This window comes from Sus scrofa, chromosome 2 (genome assembly GCF_000003025.6).
Source record: "Sus scrofa isolate TJ Tabasco breed Duroc chromosome 2, Sscrofa11.1, whole genome shotgun sequence".
Classification (NCBI taxonomy): Eukaryota; Metazoa; Chordata; class Mammalia; order Artiodactyla; family Suidae; genus Sus; species Sus scrofa.
In genome coordinates this window covers 31,413,312-31,435,929 of record NC_010444.4, presented here as the reverse complement: position 1 = coordinate 31,435,929, position 22,618 = coordinate 31,413,312, and the positions used below count along the sequence as shown (strand labels likewise).

The following is a 22,618-nucleotide window of genomic DNA, read 5'->3' as shown; positions in this document are numbered from 1 at the left end:
GATTTTCATAGTGCAGAGTTTCAATTCTCTTCTCTTCCCTTGTTCCTCTCAGAACATGTCCAGAGCTAATACATCAAGTATGATGTGCTCAACCAGCTCTTCATCCTCTTTCTTCTAGTAACAGTTTCTGCTTTGCCCCACACCCTCTGCAGCTACTGGCCATGACAGTGATCTTATGATGAAATCATGGCCAATAATATCACTCTATCTCTCTGCCAACAGTGATTGGGACAGAGGTTTCCACATGATTATAGCATGGCCATATAGAATTTTTCTCAGGGATTGGTATCTGAGTAATGGGCCAAAAAAGCTTTCTCTTGCCACTGGAACAGATAAGCCAAGACTCTTGATGGTTATAGTCCCTGCCAGTAGTGAAGGCCTATATGAAATAGGAGAGAATAAGACCAACATGCAAAATGAGGCAGCAATAAGCAGAGATGATAAACTGGCTCTGAGACTCCATTTTCCATTCCTCAAGGCAGGGTTCCAGCAGTTTTTTGTCCAAGTTTGTAGGTTACCTGAGAGTGCTTCTCAGCTCTATAAGCCAAACAATTTCTTTCTTGCATATGGAGTTTCTGACATTAAAAAGGGGAGAAATCCTGATAGAGGCTCCCTGTATTAAGAGTAGAGTTTGGAACTGAAAATACTGAAAATGCAAGCAAGCCCCATCTCGCTTTCTTCAGAGGGTCTTATCCTACAATACGACCTATGAATCTTTTCATGTCTTAGTAGTCACATCAACAGTACTGACAATGAGCTTGTTAACAAAATATCTATGAATTTCACATTAAATTTGATGTACTAATGAGTTTATATTCTTTTAGAGCCTGATTCTGTAATCTAACATTTTTGTTCTTTCTCTAGATTCATGTAATTTGCATATTTGCAAAGCTTGAACTTCCTGACTGTAGCTTGGTGACTTTGGGCAATCTTTGAATTTTAGGTAATGTAAATTTTGAAATATTTAAAAATTTAAAAAATTTTGTAAATATCTATCTCTTTGGTTATTGTGAGGATTAAATTCATGTCAAGTGATAGGCACAATGCCTAAGGTATAATGCTCAAATGTGGTAGCTGTTTTTTTTTTTTAAAGAAAGGAAAAGATCTTTGTAAAATAATGGAAAATTGTGCTCTAATAATTAATCAGTCCAATAACCAGGATCTTTGATATGGTTGTTTAGGAGTTCATGAATCTATTTCACTGTACAATTATCCAGGCTAAGTTTCTCTTATGGCTGTGCCAAATGCCTTGCTTAATCCAGCCGAACATAATCCACTTTTTAGAATTCTTGTCCAAAGGGGATGGAGCCAGTCTGACCTGACTCATCCTTTGTAAACTCATCCTGGCTCCTGCTGATCTCCACTTCTATTTCTGAATATTCCCAAACCATTTCCTTTTCTTTTTTTCTTCTCTCTCTCTCTTTTATTTTTGGCTGTCTACAGTGTTCTTTATTGATGCTGTATGACAGGGTTGGGCTCCCTAATCTCTTCTCCTTTTCTTCAGCAGTCTTGGATGGAAACTGGTGAGAAGGGAAGATGCTTAGTATGTTGGGGGATTGAGTTGGGGCAAGGGCTCCTCAGCAGCTAAGGACCTCTTTTCTTCCTTCTGTCATTTTCACTGAGGCTGATGGTCCAAGGAGCTTCTATTTCTTGGAAGCTCTGTTGGTCATAAGGCCCACCATTGCGTTGCTGTAGCCAAACTCATTGTCACAGCAGGAAATGAACCTGAAAAAGTAGTCACTGAGGGCAATGCCAGCTCCAGCATCAAAAGTGAAAGGGAGAGCATCACTGTTAATGTCATGGGACAGAGTGTGGTCCTCAGGGACACCCAGGATGCCCTTTGGAGGGTCTTCCAATGCCTGCTTCACCACCTTTTCAATGTTACCAAATTGGCAATTTTCTCCAAACCACAGGTCAGATCTTTGACTAACTCTGGAGCTGGGACCTGGGAAGCCATACTAGTGAGCTGCCAATCTAGCTCATAGGTGACCTTGCCCACAGCCTTGGCAGTGTCGTAGAAACAGGGATGAGCTTCTGAGCAGCCCCAAAGCCATTATGCCACAGCTTCCTAGAGGAACCATCTGCGATCTTCTAGGTGGCAGTGATGGCATAGACTGTGGTCCTGAGTACCATGCCAAAGTTGTCATGGATGACCTTGGCCAGAGGGGCCAAGTAGGTGGCAGTGGAAGAAGCATTACTAACAATCTGGAGGGTATTGTCGTACTTCTCATGATTTATGCCCAAACATGGGGGCCTCAGCAGAAGGGGCAGAGATGATGATGACCCTTTCTGCTCCATCTTTCCAGGGAGCCTCAACCTTCTCCAAGTTGGTGAAGACAACAGTGGACTCCAAAACATATTTAGCATCAGCCTCACCTGATTTTATGAGGATGGATATTGCTCCTGGAGCAATGGAGATGGCCCTTACATTGACAATAGGCTACCCATTTCTCAGCCTTGATTGTAGCATAAATTGCTAAGAGTGGAATCATACAGGGACATGTAGACCATGTAGTTGGGGTCAGTGAAGAGATGGGGCCATGGTTGTGACAGTATCCACTTTGCCAGAGTTAAAATCATCCTGGGAGACTGGGCATCTAATATGGCCAAATCCATTTACTGTTACTTTCACAACTGTGTCTCAGAATGTGGCTGGTACAGTACAAGAAGATGCAACTGTCGGTCAAAGAAGGAAAAGCACAAAGCCCCATTTCTTGAATCATTCTTAAATTGTGCTTAAGATTCACTTCAGGTTTCAGGATCTAAAGTTTATACCTACCTAATTACTGTCCACTTTAAGAAATAAAAACCACTACTGTTTTTCTGCAGCCTTGTGGCACCAAACCCATTTCTCTATGATGGTTCAGACCGCTGAAAACAACACAATGATTTCAACCATAAGATTTTAGTAGCCTGAAATATAGCCTCTTTTTACTCAGCAGGCACTTTGCTTTTAACTCATCCAACTACACATAATGGGAAGTTCCTCTTACCAATAGTGTTCATTAGGCTCTTTTTTTAAAGTCTGAAGATCATTCTTAACACATAAAAATTAAGTATATATAAAAATATGTGAATGTAATTTTATTAGTTCACAAAAAATATAATTAGGTGTCAAATTTTCAAGTTTACTTTATTACCCTTTCTCTGGAAATTGGTTTCTGTGCATCTGGGGTTATATATGTTATTCCCTGCTTGTTTCCAATTTGTTTCATGAGTGAATCACTGGGCACTGCCTATACTTTCTTCTCATGTCAGACCTGCAATCCTCCATAATAGCAATCAGTCTCACAGGTTTATCTGTGTATATTTTTTTCTTTCCCTTTCACATCAAATTTAATCATTTGATTATGCCAGATAGAGTTTAGACAAATATATTCTTCTTTGCTCTATAAAATTCACTCTAACTGAGCTTGTTGAATGAGAGGCACTTATATTCATACAAATTAAGATGAAGTCAATTATTATAATAAGTCCCTGTTCACTAACCATTCCTAATTTATTAGTACTTCTTAAAAATCTTGGTTTTAGATTTTTTTCATGTTTTTTATAACTAAATCACAATTTATACCTTATGTAGCTTTAAATCAACAAGCCTATTAAGTAGAGTAGGGGAGAAACTTTGTCCATCTTTCTCTGTCTAGACTAGGTGCTTCAGACATCTGATTAAAGGAAGCATTTCATTGTATAGGTAACTTTATCAAGTTAAATGCATATTAGAGAGATAGCTGGGAAAAAAATAAAATTACAACCCAACAAAACCATTTATTAAAGTTATCATAAGAAAGGATCTTGATGACTTTCTCCTGCATGTTAGACTGGTGCTTGTGCTTTTGTTCTTGTTTTATTTGTTTGTTTGTTTTTCTTTGCCATTGCTTGGAAGTTTAAATTTTCAATGCAGTCAACTAAAGCATTAAATACAAAGTATCAGTATGTCTGTCTACAGTGCATATGCAAATTGGTTAGAAAGGAAAGAAAAAGAGACAAATGTTGTCTAAGTGAACTTACCTTCTAAAGATCTGGGTCTAGTTTTTTGGGTGTAAGTGAATGAAAACATCAACACTGGGAAAGATGGTACTTAATTTATACTTCCCTTTCTTTGCAAATGTTTTTCACTGACTTCGTATTGATTTCTTTCATTTTTACCCTTGATAGTAAACAAATATTTTATTTGGCCCCATTTTCTGATTAAGGCACTCTGATTTCTTCTTAAGAAAGTACCACTTTCTCATTCTTTCAGTCTATGGATCTAGATGAACACTGAAATAGAATGGCTTCCCTCTGCCTAAAGAGATTGGTAGAGCGATATACCCTTAACACTTAGCCCAAGTTTGATTCCTTTGAAGCTAGTACTGGAGGATTCTGAATTAAGAAAAAAAGAAGAAAGAAAAGAAATGTTATTTCTCATGCAATTATCATGAGACTGTAATGCAATTTGGAAGCTTTGACATCTGTTTTGCCAGTAAGAGGAATTATGAAGTCTAAGAAGGAAGCCTACACAGAGCCAAGCATAGCTAAGAGATGAAAAGAACAAGTCTTAGTCTTACCTGGATTCAGCTGTTCCTGAAGCCACTTATTTCTAAAATCTTGAGCTATATAATACATTAAAGTCCTATTTTTGTTTAAACTGATAGGGTCACAATTTCCTTGGTCCTTGTCTTGCTGTAACAAAACGTTGTAACAGCAGATGTTTTACATATTTTTAAAGTGAAAATACACTTTTGAGGGTGAAAGGGGAGAGCATGTGCCTGCATGCCAAAAAAGTGCTCTTTGACACCTGTTTGTCTCCTTTGCCTCTTTTCCTTAGCCTCATTCTCACATCATATTCATTTTTAAAAATTTTATTATTTTATGCCCTGTGTCCTGAAAAATGATTGGCGTGATAGTAAGCAGTCTTCCTCAAGAAAGGAACTTTCTACTCTCCTAGCATTTAGTTCATTACATACCTCCTCAAAGTTATTTACCTGATTTACATGTCCTTTCTTAGATATATGTGAAATCCAGTCATTTTACTCTAACCTTTAAACTTCATGTAAAGACAAAGACCTTGTTATTGAGAAGAATATTAAAATCAACTTCTCTGTTATGAATGAGAAGTTTAGTGTCTTAAATATGGAGAATTGACTTCCTCACCTGCTAAAACTTCAGCATCAGTATTTAAAATTTGTTGTTCATTCAAAATTAAATTTTAGTATACTAAGAGTATTATAATTAATTCATATATTTTTAAAAATTTAAATCTTATTTATCCAATTGTTAATTATCCTTAATAGCGTAAAAGGGTCTCTATTTTTTTTTTTAAAAAATTCACTAATTCTCTTTTTGGAAACAAAAACATCAGGATATATCTTTCTTTTCTGTCTTTTTAGCTATTTCTTGGGCCGCTCCCACGGCATATGGAGGTTCCCAGGCTAGGGGTCAAATCCGAGCTGTAGCCACTGGCCTACGCCAGAGCCACAGCAACGCAGGATCCGAGCCACGTCTGCAACCCACACCACAGCTCACAGCAACTCCAGGATCGTTAACCCACTGAGCAAGGGCAGGGACTGAACCCCTCAACCTCATGGTTCCTAGTCGGATTCGTTAACCACTGCGCCATGACGGGAACTCCAGATATTTCTACTTTTCTTGGCACTTATTCCTTCCCTCTTTCTCCCTTCCTCCTCTTCCTTCTGTGTCTGATTAGGTTCTTTCAAAGAGCCTTCTTTACATTTGAATTGCAGCACATTTCCTTTTAAAAATTGATGGTAAAATAGCAGTATTTTCCCTATTCATTTCTTTTAATTTTCTATAATTCGGATCTCAATGAGCTGTTATCATGTACAAACAGACTGGACCCTTGAGATGTTCTGAAATGAAGATAATTTGTACACATTGTGATTTTTAATAGAGAATTTGGTGTACAACACATTCTTTACAATGCAGCGAAGATGATTATAATTGAGGACACAAAATAAAACCTGTATCAGCTCGGAAATTGTTCAGAGACACATGTTATTTTTACAGGTCTCCTTGGGAAAGGGCAGGCAGACCATGTCAAGAATTTACATTTGAAAATATCAAATTACCAAATGATAACACCTTCAGGGAAACATGCTGAACTACCTATTCAAATTACCTCTTAAACACTTCCCTCCAAATGAGAATGTATCATTTTTAATATCCTGAGGCAGTTTGTAAAGTTGGTTAAAAAAGTGAGAAGATATTTCAAAAAAACACATTTTTGAAAAAGGCATACATAATCTCTGCATCATGGGTAAATTATGGTAGCAAATCAAGTTCAGAAAAACATACACGGAAGGATTAATGAAAAAAATTGTTGAGACAAATTGGGAGGGAAAATGCAGTGAAAACATGACAAAGGGTTTTTTTAAAATTGTGAGAAATGTTGTCCCTCATGAGAAGACTGAATTTGGAGAGGAATCCAAAGAAAAGAGAAACACCAGAATGTGTCTTACTTTTCACCCACCCGAAGGGGTACTTAATGAAAGACACTGATCCCTCTTCAGGACTGAAGGAATTTATGCCCCCAGTTGCTGGAATCTGACTGCTGACAGCTCTTAACTGCAAATCTCCAGAAATGGCCCTAAACCAGAGAGCTGTCTCTGGTAGGAAGAACCTTTATCCAATGATGGGTTGATCCCTGAGGCTAGAGGCCCTTACTCCTTATGCAGAGAGAGCTAACTCTGGAGGGCGTCCTAGCTTCCCTGTGGGGACAGCCTTTGCTGAAAATAAATCGACCTCCCTCTGCCCACTTTGGCCTCCTTCCTGTCCCTTGCCCTCCACAGGTACCCATCCTGAGTGTCTCACATACACTTCCCTATATGTTAATCTCCACTTCAGGGCCTCCTTCTCAGAAGCCCAACCTGTTGCAAGCTGTGGAATTATTTCTCTGGTTGCTAATGTTTATTGAGTAACTATTTTGCCTTATGGACTGTGTTTGCACATTACACATATTGATCCTCATGGATTCCAGGCACTGGAATTAGCCATGTAATGGTAACGGTGGTCTCATGGCACTCACCTTTACTTTAGAATATGCTTGCTCAACAGAGGGGAAATTTGAGTATTATCAACCAAGGAAGCTGTCCTTTCCTTGCTTAAAATCCTTTCGAGGTTTCCTGTCATTGTTAGATTAAAATATAACATCTGGGTTTTTTTTTTTTTTTTTTTTTTCCTCTTAACCACCCTTTCTATCTCCCTTCCTATCACTCCTACCTTGCTGCATATGAGATCCACACACCTACCTTTTTTCATTTCCTGGAACTCTCCAAACCCCTTGCAACACTGTGGTCTTTGAAGATGCCATTCAGTTGCCCAGGAATACCTTTTCCCCAGCGTTTCCACCCCATTTGTCACTTCAACTCCTATTTATCACTCACGGTTCCTCTGAATTGTCATTTTCTCAGAAAATCTCTGAAATACAGATTAGTCAAATTTGACTAATATATAAACTCTCTTAACACCCAGGCCTCCTTTGGAGAACTTGTCGCTGGCTGTAATTGAACAATTCCATGCCAGTTTTCAGTGGATTAGGTACATATTTAAAGGGAAGGTTAATGGAGTAAAGACATGTGCAGTGAGTTACATGAGGTCAAGAACCACATCTCTCCTGTTTACCACTGTGACTTCAGTAACAAGCTGTGGACTTGGCATTTAATAGATATGTGTTAAAATCTCAGAAATTTATTTTGCTGCCTTTTAAAATCTTTGCTTGAGTTTTAAACTGTAGCATTTTTCTTCCCTTTGATTGCTAAGGTGAACACACATACACACACAATTACCTGTGTGTATATAGAGGGATTGTGTGTATGTGAGGCTGTGTGTATTGATATAAAATCTTCAGATTCAGGTTCAAATTAACTTTTTGTCTTGGAATAAACCATCACTTTAAGATGACTTTATTTATTCCTGTTTTGATTTGAAAATAGATACTCTATTCCTAAGATTTTAGATATGCCTCACAGCTTTCTCTAGTTACATGAATACTATTTACAAAATCTTTGGATGATTAGATTCAGTTATTTATTTCTGCTATACGTGATGTTACAATGCTAAGGAGATTATACCTATAAAATAAACTATTTTCTAATTAACTTTATTTTGTAGGGTAAATCAAAGAAATGCTTGTAAGAGATGAGTAAGCCATTTCTGTACTGAAAAATTTTTTAAAAACCTAAAGTCTTGAAAATGGATCTTTAATTTCTTTAAATATTTTGATTTCTCTGAGTTCTCAATTTGTTTCAAAGACTCATGTACAAGTAAAAACATTATCATCCTAGAAAGAGAGAGTGGCTAGCTGGGTTTGGTTTTCTTCAATCTTTCAGGAAATGACAAAATGTTCAACCTTTTGAGAGAACTTAACTTTATGTTCCTGTATTCAATGCTGACACTGCTAAGAATGAATCATTAAATGTGAGCGTAAGGCTAAAAAAGAAAAATGTTTAACCAACTCTCCTCTCCCAATGCTACATTTAGAAAAAAAATTGCGTAAATAGAATATATCTCAATGTCTAGGATATAATAGAACCAAAAAGATATTTGTCAATTGTTGGAACTCATGTATAAAAGCACTTTGCGTTGTTACAGAACCAAATTTTGGGGACTGAAATGGTATGTAGAAGGGATGGGAAGGTGAGTTTCTTTATTAGTTACTAGAATGAACGATTTCTTCTGAGATGAAATAATGGCTCTCATAACAGCTCACGAGATAACCCAAGTTAACCAATAAAGAAAGAATGTCATATATTAACAAATTCCATGTAGAAAATGAACCTAGGTAAGGGCTACAGTGTGTATGTGACAGGTGGTAGTTCTTTAGGGACTCATGGAAAATACTAGTGTACGGAGGTAAACAAGGAGAGTAAACAAGGTTTGAGCAGTAATTGTAAGCACCTCGCATTAGACACTTCATTCTGAAAGGCCAGGTGCTGGAAACTTGGTGTGAATGTAGGAGAGAATGCTAGAGGATGAGACTCTTGGAGTCATAGACAGAATTAGATTTTACAAGCCCTTCTTGGCTGTGGTAAAGTTTGGGTTTTATTCCTATTGAAGAGTTTTGAAGGGCTTATGCAAGAGAAAAGAATTAGTAGGCCCAGCAGTAATTTGGCTCTAAACTGATGGTGACATCAATGACAGTGGCAGTGAGAGAGAGAGAAGTGGTAAGATTTGGGGTGTATTATGGATGGAAACTTAATGATGGCTTGGACTTTGGAGGCCAGGAAAAGAGAGGAATCAATCAGAAGTCGTAGGTTTTAAGCCTGGCCAACTGGGTTAATCATGGAGCCATTACCAGAGTTATACCATATTCAATTAAATCCTCCTGTGTCCTTCACCTTCACACTTGCTCACCCATCCATCCATTCTTTTATTCCAATATTGAGTGTTTACTTTTTTAACCTTGCAAGAAGCACTCTCCTTTGGAGCCTCAGATATTAAAAATACAGTCTAGGTCCCTGCCCTACTGAAACTTCCATTCTAAATAGGAACAGCTAGACTGGGAAAAAAAAAAAAAGTTAACCAAAAGTCCTATGGATTATGATAACTGGAACACAGGAAATAAAACAGCTCCTGAGTTAGTGAGTATATCATGGTACCTAAGTTAACTAGGATGGTCAGGGAAAATTTCTTAGATGGTACCGAAGCCAACATCTATAGGATATAAAGGAATCAGGAATATAAAGAACCGGAGGAAGTTTTTAATTTTTTTTAATTTAGCATTTTTTTTCATCTGTCAAATGAAAAACTTCATGACTCTGACTCTGGTAAGACTAGTTCTTATTAAACATTCTTGAGAACAAAATTACCACCATCATCTTTTTTTCCCTACAGTAGAGAATTAACTTCTTTTGATCTTTCTTTCAAAGTAATTTTCATATTCTTACTGATTAAAAAGGTAACACAAGGCTACGCTGTCACATTACAGAAATAGAAAATATAGAATATTAAATTTCCAATTACTTCACCATTCCCTCTTGAAAATATACATTGTCAACAATTTTTATACTATTTATCTACCTTTAAAACATATGTGTTTATTTATTAATATATTTGCTTTAACAAAATGTTACAATATTAAATATGTTCCTGTAGAGCTTGTGGGTTTATATTTTCGTTTGTTTTTATTTTTCACGTTATAGTAATATCTTGGATAGCTTTCACTGCCAACACATATGGAACTTTTTATTGTTTGTAATAGCCACATTATAATCCATATGTGGATCTAATGATATTATTTAATAGTTTCTCCATTTAAGAATATTTTTACCATTATTGTTATTACTGCTAAGTTCTTAGCAGTTGTGGAGTGTTTCTAAAAAATGTAGCAGACATGTTAGTCAAAAGGATATGCATATTTCAAATTTAATAGGCATTTCTATTTGCATCCTAGAAGTTCATATCATTATCTTTTGTGAACAAAATGTAAGAGTGCTCATTTATAGTTTTCTTTGATAAGATTGCATATTAATATATCATTTTTATTTTCAGTTCTTTGACAGCCAAAGAAGTTCATGGGTTTTGTTTGTGTGCTGGTTTGTTTGTTTTCCTTTTTAGGGCTGCCCCTGCAACATATGGAAGTTTCCAGTCTAGGGGTTGAATCAGAGTTGGAGCTGCCAGCCTGCGCTACAGCCACAGCAATGCAGGATCCCAGCTGTGTCTGAGATCGACAACACAGCTCATGGCAACCCCACTTCCTTAACCCACTGAGCGAAGCCAGGGATCAAACCTGCATCCTCACTGATACTAGTCAGGTTTGTTATTGCTGAGCCATGACTGGGACCTCAAAGTTTATCTTGAAGTTGTCTCCCTTCTGACAGATTCCTCACTTCTACCTTCCTTTACAAATGGTAATACTTTAGGAGTTCCCATTGTAGCTCAGCGGAAATGAACCTTAATAGTATCCATGAGGATGCAGGTTTGATTCCTGGCCTTGCTCAGTGGGTTAAGGATCCAGCATTGCTATGAGCTGTGGTATAGGGTAGGTTGCAGACGTGGCTTAGATCCCACATTGCTGTAGGTGACAGCTGTAGCTCTGATTCAGCCCCTAATCTGGGAACTTCCGTATGCCATAGGTATTACCTAAAAAGCAAAAAAAAAAAAAAAAAAAGTAACACTTTAATGGCCATTTATCTCACATTTGAAATTTCTTCCTGAAAATCATAGATTTTGATTGTCCAACTATCCCTCACATATGCAGTATCTCAAACCAAAATAACTTCGAAATTTAAAGGAGATAGCTGCATTCTCAGCAATGAATGCAGTTTGAAATATGAGAAAAACATTATATGTGCTGGGTTAATATTTGTGCGAGTAAAAGACCAGTAGAAGCTGACATTGTAGTACTCTGCTAATGACAGTGATTTCCGGAAGTCCCCACTGGAAGCCATACCACAGAGATATCAAAAAGCAGAACATTAAACTGACTGTAAGGGTCAGCAGGAAATATATTTCACTTTTATTGGGTAGAGTGCCTACATCTTTGTAGAAGTTACTGAGGTTTCCTTTAAACATGTGATGAGTTTTTTGAGGGTTCTATGAATGCTTAGGAGAGTACATCTCCAGTATTAGGTTGCCACTATTAATCCTACTTTATTAATCATATTTTTCTTATCCTATTTGCATTTTATCTTAAACTGGTGCAGCATGTCCCAATGAAGAATAATAAATCAAAAAATGACATAATATCATTTTTCTGAAGTATTGATATCAATAGAAAATGCTGGGAATCTCTGTTAAAGTTTGGTTTTGAGAAGCGTAACCATTATATATACTTCATATACTTAAGTAATCTTTCTTTCATATACAACAAGTAATAGTTTCATAAATGTCTATTGCCATTATTTCTGTCAAACAGTTTTGTCTTTGCAACTCAAATTGTTTTGTTTTATGTCTTAATAGTTTTTAATTTTGCATATAGATATTTATTGCTCTTGGGTCTTCACTTTGAATGTAGCTTGTATCAATTTAAAATGATCATCATCTTCCCTTTGCATTACATTCTAATTCATCTATCACATTTTTGTTTGCACATTATTCTCTAGTGCACCTTTAGAAATCCTTTTATTTTTTGACCGCCTTTATTTTCTTTTAGAACTGTGTTAGTAAGAAAGCAAGATATAGTATTTTGGTCTACTTTAAGATATTATTCTTTATAATGGTATTTATGTTTATTAGAAATCTGCTTATTTCAGAATTTTCTGCTGTTTCGTGCCTTTCATTTTACGTTGTTTCTATTTTCTTTAATTTCTTAATTTTTAAAGAATACTTTGGAGATTGGGTGGTAAAATTTTTTTTTTTTTTAGATTCTTTTATTTTACTTTGGATTTGTGGAATTTTATTTATTTATTTATTTTTTAAATTTTTAAAATTTTTTTATTTTCCCACTGTACAGCAAGGGGATCAAGTTATCCTTACATGTATACATTACAATTACATTTTTCCCCCACCCTTTGTTCTGTTGCAACATGAGTATCTAGACAAAGTTCTCAATGCTACTCAGCAGGATCTCCTTGTAAAACTATTCTAAGTTGTGTCTGATAAGCCCAAGCTCCCGATCCCTCCCACTCCCTCCCCCTCCCATCAGGCAGCCACAAGTCTCTTCTCCAAGTCCATGATTTTCTTTTCTGGGAGATTTCATTTGTGCTGGATATTAGATTCCAGTTATAAGTGATATCATATGGTATTTGTCTTTGTCTTTCTGGCTCATGTCACTCAGGATGAGATTCTCTAGCTCCATCCATGTTGTTGCAAATGGCATTATGTCATTCTTTTTTATGGCTGAGTAGTATTCCATTGTGTATATATACCACTCTTCCGAATCCAATCATCTGTCAATGGACATTTGGGTTGTTTCCATGTCCTGGCTATTGTGAATAGTGCTACAAGGAACATGCGGGTGCATGTGTCTCTTTTAAGTAGAGTTTTGTCCAGATAGATGCCCAAGTGGGATTGCGGGGTCATATGGAAGTTCTATGTATAGCTTTCTAAGGTATCTCCAAATGTTCTCCACAGTGGCTGTACCAGTTTACATTCCCACCAACAGTTCAGGAGGGTTCAATTGTGGTGGTGGAAACTCTTATGTTATACTTAACATGCTGTTATAATTAAATTCATCTAACTTCAGAGTAGAAACAAAATGGTAACTTTTAACTTTAGTATCTAAAGATGAAAAGTTAGCATTTCTTTTTGAAATACAGTTGATTTACAATATTAGTTTCATATGTATAGCATTTTGCTTCAGTAGTTTACAGATTATAATGCATTAACATTATTACAAGATAATAGCTATAATTCCCTGTTCTATACAATGTATTCTTAAGGCTTATCTGTTTCCTACATAGTATTTTGTATTTCTTAAACCCTTACTCCTCAATTACTCATCCCTTTGTCCCTTAACCCTTTGGAAACCACTACTTTGTTTTCCATGTGTGTCTTTTGTTTTGCATATACATTCATTTGTATGATTTTTTAGATTCCATATGAAAGTGATATTATACAGTACTTCTCTTTATCTGACTTGTTTCACTAAGCATAATATTCTCTAGGTTATTATTATTATTATTATTTTGTCTTTTTGCCATTTCTTGGGCCGCTCCTGCGGCATATGGAGGTTCCCAGGCTAGGGTTCCATCGGAGCTGTAGCCACCAGCCTACGCCAGAGCCACAGCAATGTGGGATCCAGCCGCGTCTGCAACCTACACCACAGCTCATGGCAACGCCAGATCCTTTAACCCACTGAGCAAGGCCAGGGACCGAACCCACAACTTTATGGTTCTTAGTCGGATTCGTTAACCACTGGGCCATGATGGGAACTCCCAGGTTATTTTTTTATTTAGTGCAAGGAAATGTTCTAATCTCATTGTTTTATGATTGGTTCTCCAGTTTGCCCAGCATCACTTGTTAAAGGGACTGTCTTTTCTTCATTGTATATTCTTGCCTTCTTTGTTGTAGATTAATTGACCATATGTGTGTGGGTTTATTTCTGAGCTTTCTATGCTGTTCCATTGATCTATATGTCCGTTTTGTGCCAATACCATGCTCTTTTGATTACTTTAGAATATGGTCTGGAGACTAGAAAGGTTATACCTCCAGCTTTGTTCTTTTTTTCAAGATTGCTGTGGCAATTTGGGGTCTTTTGTAGGTCCGTAAGAATTTTAGAATTATTTATTCTGTTCTGTGAAAGCTGTGATGGGTGTTTTGATCAGGATTGTATTAGATTTATAAATTGCTTTGGGTAATATGGCAGGTTATACAATATTAATACTTCTAATCCAAGAGCACAGACTATGTTTCCATTTCTTTGTATTATCCTCAATTCCCTTTATTAGTATTTTATATTTTTAGAATATAAGTCTTTCACTTCCTTGGTTTAGCTTATTCCTAGGTATTTTATTCTTTTTAATGTGATTTTAAATGGAATTTTTTAAAACTTTCTCTTTCTGATAATTCATTATTAGTATATAGAAGAGCAACAGATTTCTGTATTTTAAACTTATATCCTGAAACTTTGCTGAATTCACTTATTAGAACTAATATTTTTAGAGTGGAGACTTTATATAAAATCTGTACATAGTGATAGTTTTACTTCTTCTCTTACAATTTGTGTGCCTTTTATTTCTTTTTCTTGTTTGATTACTGTGGCTTGGACTTCCAATCTTACGTTAAATAGAAGTGGCGAGAGTGGGCATCTTGTCTTGTTCCTGAATGTATAGGAAATGCTTTTTAGCTTTTCATCATTGAGTATCATGTTAGCTGTGCATTTGCCATAAATGTCCTTTATTATTGTTGAGATGTGTTTCCTCTGTACCCACTTTGAGAGAGTTTTTATCATGAATGGATGTTGAATTTTATCAAATGCTTTTCTTTGTTTATTGAGGTGACTATGCAGTTTTTACTCTTCCTTTTATTAATGTGGTTATATCACATTGATCAATTTCCAGATGTTGAACCATCCTTCCAGTCTGAGTAATGAGAACAGCATCAGAGTTCTCAACAATAGTGGGAAATGGGATGCAATAAAGCAATGTTTAAAATTCTGGAAAAAATTAATTTTGCCAGTTTTCTACCATTTGTTCTTCTAGATATTTCTCTCCCCTAGTCTCTGCCTCAGGAAATTGATTACTATGAAAAATATCAGTGGAATCCCCTTGGCCTTTTTCTTTAATATGTGTGTGTGCTAACACAAAGCCAAGCAGGAACTTGAAGGAAGGAGAGAGTGAGGCAGCCTAGTATTTTTGTCCCTCAACTGAAGAGCACTCCTCTGAGAGTGGCATTCCTTAGACACACTTTACTTAGGAATTTCAGTAGCTACCCTGTTTTTTCCCATTGGGCCTAAAAGTGGTAAAAATCCCACTATGACTATTCTAGGATTCTGTACTATTCATTATAAATATTTTCTTTATTAACATCTCTGATTTATTCTAATTTGATGCCTGTTCCTGCTGGGTCCCTGACTGGGCCAGTGTTAGATAATTAGAAATAAGGGATAACATAACAAAAGGAGACAGTCAGTTTAGGGGATGGAATACTGAATGGAGAACAGTTGCAAAATGAGAAAAGTGAAAATAAGAAGGGAGGATATTAACTCACATTTAAGAAAGCTTTCCCTAAGTGATGAACTTGAGTTCTAAACGTCTCCCAAATTATATAATAGCCTTCTACTTGTTTGCACAAAGGGATGAAAATCTAGAGAGATGATAGTTGGGTAGACAGATAGATGTTCAGACAGATATTTGTTGTGTAACAAACTATAAAAACTTTACGGATTAGTCAGAGTAGTACTGACTCAAGAATTGACATATAGGCCAATGTAATAAAGTAGGTCTTTGTGGGATCAGGTTTTATTTTATTGCATAAGTAGCATTTCAGTACAATGGAGAAACAAATTGTAACATCAAATAGCTATCTTTTGGGGGAGGGGAACCATGGGAAATAAAATTCTATAAAGTTAAAAAATTAATCTAAAAAAGGGCAAATTAGGAGTGAAAAAACATACAAATAAGTAAGATGGTAGATTTAAATATGTATGCATGTGTATATCAGTGACTGATTACATGTTACTGAATTAAACACTCCAACAGAAAAGTTTGTTATAGTAAATCTCTTTCTTTTTTTTTTTTTTTTTTTTTTTTTTTTTTTTTTTGCTTTTTAGGGCTGTACCTGCAGCATATGGAAGTTTCCAGGCTAGGGGTCAAATTGGAGCTGCAGCTACTAGCTTGCCACAGCAATGAGGGATCCAAGCCCCATTTGTGACCTACGCCACAGCCCATGGCAACACCGGATCTCTGACCTACTAAGCAAGGCCAGGAATCAACCCTCATCCTCATGGATACTAGTCACATTCGTTTCCACTCCATGGTAAATTTCTAAACACCTATATACTATTTTTAAAAGAAATTATTAATATGAGTAAATGGAAATTGAAATATAAGTAATAAAGACATAACAATGAGAATGCCAACCAGTATAATACAGGTACAAATGTAGAAATATTAGAGAAAGTCAATGTAACATTTCTAACTTTGTGTGCACCTGAATACAGCTGCAAAGCACATACAGCAAAAGTTTATAGAAGTGAAATCTGTTAAGTATAGAGTGAAACTTTCACAAACATTCATAGTAACTTATTAAATGAAATACAGAGAAAAATTAAGTTTGTAGCGGATTTGAACACAATGAATCTTATTTGACCTTACTGACATATATAGAACATTGAAACCAACATCCACAGAATATACATTGTTTTAAGTGCTTACATAGAATTTACTAAAACTGATCATATTCTGGACCATGAAACAATTCTCAACAGCTTTCTTAGGGCTAAAATCATAGTAAAATCCAAGGACTTCACACAGTGGGACTAAATTATATGTGAATGACAAAATTCATAAATGTTTGGAGATTAAGAAATTCACTTCTAGATAGTGTAATGGAATAACATGTTAGAGAGAATCTTACATTAACCTAAAACAATACGCATCGAATTAAACCAATGGAAGAAGATGGAAAGATTTTATCAAAAATGGAAATTAATGACATAAAAATAAAATGTTTAATAGAGAGAATCCATAAATTAGAAGTTGGTTCTTTGAAAACTGAAAATAAAGTGGTTAACTCTCTGATAAGTCTGATTAAAAATACCTTGTTACAAACATATCAAAAATTACAAAGAAAATAACATTACAGTTTCCACAGAAAATAAAAAGAAAGATATTATAAAGAATTTTATGAACATAATTTTTTTAAATCTATAGGAAGTGAACATGTATCTGGTTGAACAAAATTTACTAAAGCTGATGAAAGAAGGAAGAGAATATCTAGAGTTCCCTCATGGTTCAGTGGATTCAGGATCTGGTGTTGACATTGCTGAGGCTCTGGTTACAGCTGTAGTGTGGATTCGATCCCTGGCCCAGGAACTTCTGCATGCCTCAGGTGCAGCCAAAAAAAAAAAAAAAAAAAAAACGAGAGAGGGAATATATAAATATTACGATTATTTACTAAAGAAATTGAATTTGTAATTAATAAAATCCCAAACTTAGCTTCACAAATATAGAAAAAAAAACATATGCAAACCCTTTATGAAAATAAAATAATTGAGAACAATTACTTAGTCATTTTATGAGGCCATTATACCTTTGGTGTAAAACCTGAAAAATATAAGAAAGAATATCACAGTCCCTTAAAAACACAAGACATAAAAATTTCTAAACAAACAGTTTTCAGGTTCTAGTGAAATATGTTGTATCTAAAAGTTCGGAAGGGCAATATATTATGAGAAAATTGAGTTTATTCCACAAATACAAGGTTGATGTAATATTCGAAAATCAGTATAAGTGACAACACATTGATAGCACCAAGGAAAAATAAGAATCATTTCAAAAGATACAGAAGAAGCACTCAAGCAAAAGAGTCATCAATTTATACTTTAAAAATAGTAAACTAACCATAAAAGGGAGCTTCCCCATCTAATACTGAATGTCTTTTAGCAGACGTCTTTCTTAATGGAGAGATATTGAAAACTTATAACCTAAATTCGAGCAAAAGAAAGGATATGCCCATTATCATCATTCATATTCCACATTATACCGCATAACCTTACTAGTGTCACAAGAAAATAAATAAAAGATAACCAGACTGAAAAGGAATGAATAGCACTACTTATTCATAGGCCTGATTGTATAACATAAAGATATCTCCAAAGAATCTATAAATAAGTGAGTAGAATTAATGATTTTATTAAGGATATATCTTGGGTCGTAGATACATGGTCATGTTCACTTTGTGGTCATTTATTGAGGTGTATACTTAACGATGTATTCAAATTTTTGTCTATATGTTATACTTCTTTAAGAAGTGTTGGCAGAAAATGCAGAGTAATGTACTTATGGAATAAAGGCCTTCCTGAGGACTTGGTACATTATATAAAGAAAGATAATTTTGACTTCACAAATCTGTAATTGTCTATATTATAAAGAAATAATGAAAGATAAGTAGCACACTGGGAAAATACTTCCAAAATAAAACATAGAATCGTTATCCAGATTTTATTAGAAAAATCCCTCAAATCAAATTTTAAAAAGAAGGGGCAGAATTTTCAGTGACATGGATGGACTTGGAGGACATTATGCTAAGTAAGACAGAGAAATAAATCAAAGACAAATACTATATGATATGACTTATGTGTAAACACCCCCCCAAAAAAAATACAACAAACTAATGAATATAAGAAAAAGGAAGTAGACTTGGAGATAGAACAAACAAGCGGTTACCAGTAGGGGGTGCAAGTGGCAATATGGGGATGGGGGAATGAGAGAAACTATTAGGTATAAGATAGGCTCAATGATGTATCCTACCACATGGGGAATACAGCCAATATTTTGTAAGAGTTGAAATGGAAAGTAACTTTTAAAAATTGTATAAAAAATTAAACATTTTAAATAAATAAATAGATGAAACATATTAAAAAGGTTAAAAAAAAAAAACAAAAAAAGAGCAGAAAAATATCTAGATAGTCCCTAAAGCCTATGATCAGGCAACTCACAGAAATATAATTGACTAAAAAAATATGGAAATACTCTCAGCATCAGTATTAGAAAAATGCAAGGTAAAACAAATATTAGATTAAAAACTGATTACTAATACAAATATTGGCTAATAGGAAATAGATGGGAGGATAAATGTGTACAGCCCTTTTGGAAGGTCATTAAAATAGTGCCTCTCCACAATAAAAATGAGTATTGTCTTTGACCCAGCAATGACATTTCAGTGTGGCTCACCTGTAAATTATGCATGTGCTCACAGGGAGTCATGTACATGAATTTTCACTAATAGGAAAAATAGTTAAATTCACCAATTCATGAATAGTGTTGCAGACTCTGATGTATCTATATTGTATACATCCAGGAATATGGTAGATATGTGTGCCGTGATATGAATAAGATCCTAAGTCACATTGGGAAGTAAAAATAGTAAGTTATGGAGTAATATATGTAGTTGGATTCTGTTTCTTTACTAAAGAAAATAAGTTATCAGTATATTTAATATTATATAATGCATTGATGTGTTTGTTTTGTTTTTGTAAAAGTAAAGAAAAGGTCTAGAGAAATATACAATAAAACAATTGCAGTGGCAATTCTGGGGAAGGAATTAAGAGATAAAAGAATTTAGGACCTTTGCATTTGTTTCCTGTTGCTGGAATTTGTTTTAATTCTTTACATAAATGATTTTTTTTTGCTGCATTACTTGAATAATTAAAAGGAGGAAGGAAACAATAAAATGCCCAATACAAATGTGACTTGTTTTTTCTTATAATGTCCATGTTTTGTAATATTGCTCTTTGATGGTATACTGAAGGGGTTAGCATTTGCACAAATACATAGCCATACAGTAGTGCAAGTTATGCAGAGGTGATAAATAAAATTCCCACTTGTAGTGATTGCAAGGGAAAGCCCTAATGACATTACACAGGAAATGCCAAGAATGTCATCCAGGTGTAGAAATCAACGTTTCAGGTGTAGCTGAAATGAACATTTCCATGGTCCTTACACTGTTATGTTTTTCTCTCTCTTAGGGAGACATTAAAAAATGGAAGTCGTTTCTTGCTACAAAGAGACTACTTTAAAAAGTATGCTAGAACGCTAAATTTGGATTTTGATGAGTATCTAAAGAATTCTCAAAGCCAAGGCACATTTGTCTGAGCATACAGTATATGTATTTTAATTACATTAAGTGAGATTTCTAAACATCTGACATCTGTTTACTAGTAAAGATTTAATTAAGTATTTGAACATACAGCCTTAAATAAAATGTTGTAAAGAAGCCGTTAGGACTCTGCGGTTCTAACTGCAGTCCTAACAAACTCATAGGAGAGCAGTAGACTCTGTTCCTTAATCAGGGACGCCAGAGCCCATTTGCTCCGTATTCTGCCTTTATTCCCTGGGTTCCTCGACTCTTTGCCTGCTTTTTCTTACCACCTCTCCCTCAGCCATGATGTATTATTCATGAAGTCCTATGTTTGAGAAGGTTGTAATCAGAGCGGTGGGTCCTAAGCGTTTCATTCAGAGGCCATTGTACATATATACATTTACAAATCATTTGTTCCCCCAGTAAAAGTAAAGACTGAGCCTCATTAATTTTTTTCACTTGGGGCATTGTCTAGCTACTGGAAGTTACAAGGCTGACTTTTATCTGGTGATTAAATATGAATCAAGCATTGCAGCTTTAGCAGATTCCATGTAAACACTGCAGACATAGAAACCCTTTTATCCTGTGCCTTGCTGTTTTTAGGAGAGAATATATGAGGGTAGACCCAGGGGAACAGGCCTCCCAGATGTAGGGCATTTTCGTACAACTGTGGTGACCTCTCTTGGGACAAAGCTACAAAGCAGGTGTCTGTAACCTCTCCTCTTGGACCCCCTATATACAGTCCAGCACCCTTGAAGGCCTAGAGCCCTGCTGTTTCCCAGTTCATACAGTGTCACTTGGGACTTGACCCTGAGAGGCTAGACCTCCAAAACAGCCATTATTTTGCAGGCTTTCCAGATCCTGCTCTACTTATTGAATATCAATATCTACTATTGCTTTTTTCTTTTCCCTTAAGACACATCTATGTGACTACAGTTTAGCTGGGGATGAAGAAATCATATTTTGATCTTAGTAGCTGATAAATGACTTAACCAGGTCCCCCTTTCAAATTACACTAGTATTTGAAAGTAATTTTTTAATATCCTTAGATGGCATGAAATATACGTGCAAGTATCTAGCCTGCTGTGACTGGTAAATACTGAGGTGGCCATCATTACTGTTGTTCTGCTGTCATAAGGAACACAGGGCCAACAAGTGCTATGGGGGTCTCATTTTGATATCTGGTTTCTTTATCTATGACACTTACTTGCTCTGTGGTTTCTATTTGTTCTTTAAATGCTGGCTCGATGTCTAGGTACATTCTGGGCCTATATCCTCAACAACAGCAAAGTATCATGTTCTCAGCATCATGTTTATTCAGATTCTAGAAGGGCTTAAATGTTGTTTTCCTCTAATAGTAATGACGGTGATGGTTCAAATTCATTGATACCTTATGCCATGCCAAGGACTACACTAACCCTTTCTATGGATTGTCTTATTTAATCCTTAGAATTCCATGGGGAAGTTACTATTATTACAGTTTTATAGATGGGGAATTCACAGGTCAGAGACGTGAACTCATTTGTCAAAGGCCATATAGCTGGTAAATAACGGAATTAGAATCCAAACACAAGCTCTAAACTGTCAAGATATTCTGTTTCTATCATTCCTTGAATGGTCTCCTCCTCCCACTTTACAAATTGTCTGCCCTAGCTTGTTGCTAAGCTATGTCTGGTAGAATGTCTCTCTCCCACCCATTAAATGGAAAGCTACTACTTTTGCCTTTTATTTCCGTTTACAACAAAGGCTGCTTCCTCACCTTCCTTTTTAAAAATCATTAACCATAACCAGATGTTTTAAATGGGCAGAACAAAAGCATTCATTCAATAAATGAGCCTCCACTGAGTGCCAGGCACTGTTGTAGGTGATACAGATATAGCAAAGGAAACAAAATATCTGACTTCATGGTGCCTATAGCAAGAATGGGAAGACAGGCAAGTCAGTGTTCCAGATAAATGCTGTAGTGATACTTGCTTAGAGGAAAAGAAACAGAATGATCAAAGCAAGTGACTTACAGAAGGCTACTCCACTTAATAGGATAGCAAAAGACTGGCAGCAACACAGGGACCAGCAGTAGGGATCTTATTGAAGGGACTATGCTTTATCCACACACTGGAGTACTAGTTAGCTATGAAAGTAGCAAGGAGGATCTCTGAATACTGATATGGAATGATTGCCAGAGTAGTTTATTATTTAGTATACTACCTTTTGCATAAGAAAGGGGAAATATGTATACACACATATATACACATATGTATGTGTGTGCATGAATATATATATGTATATACAAAAATACATTTGCTGTATTTTTAAAAAGACCCAGTGTCTGAATGAAACAACAACAAAAAAATGAAAATGGTTACTTACAGGAAAGAAGGGAAAAGAGCAGAATGAAAAGTAATAGGAGTGAGACTTTTGTGAAATTTTTGTTGGCCTT

At 35.6% G+C, this 22,618-nt stretch overlaps 1 pseudogene; it reads right to left on the bottom strand.

The window, feature by feature from the left end:
- Positions 1,644 to 22,618, bottom strand: part of LOC100519183 — an 81,466-nt pseudogene continuing 60,491 nt past the window's right edge.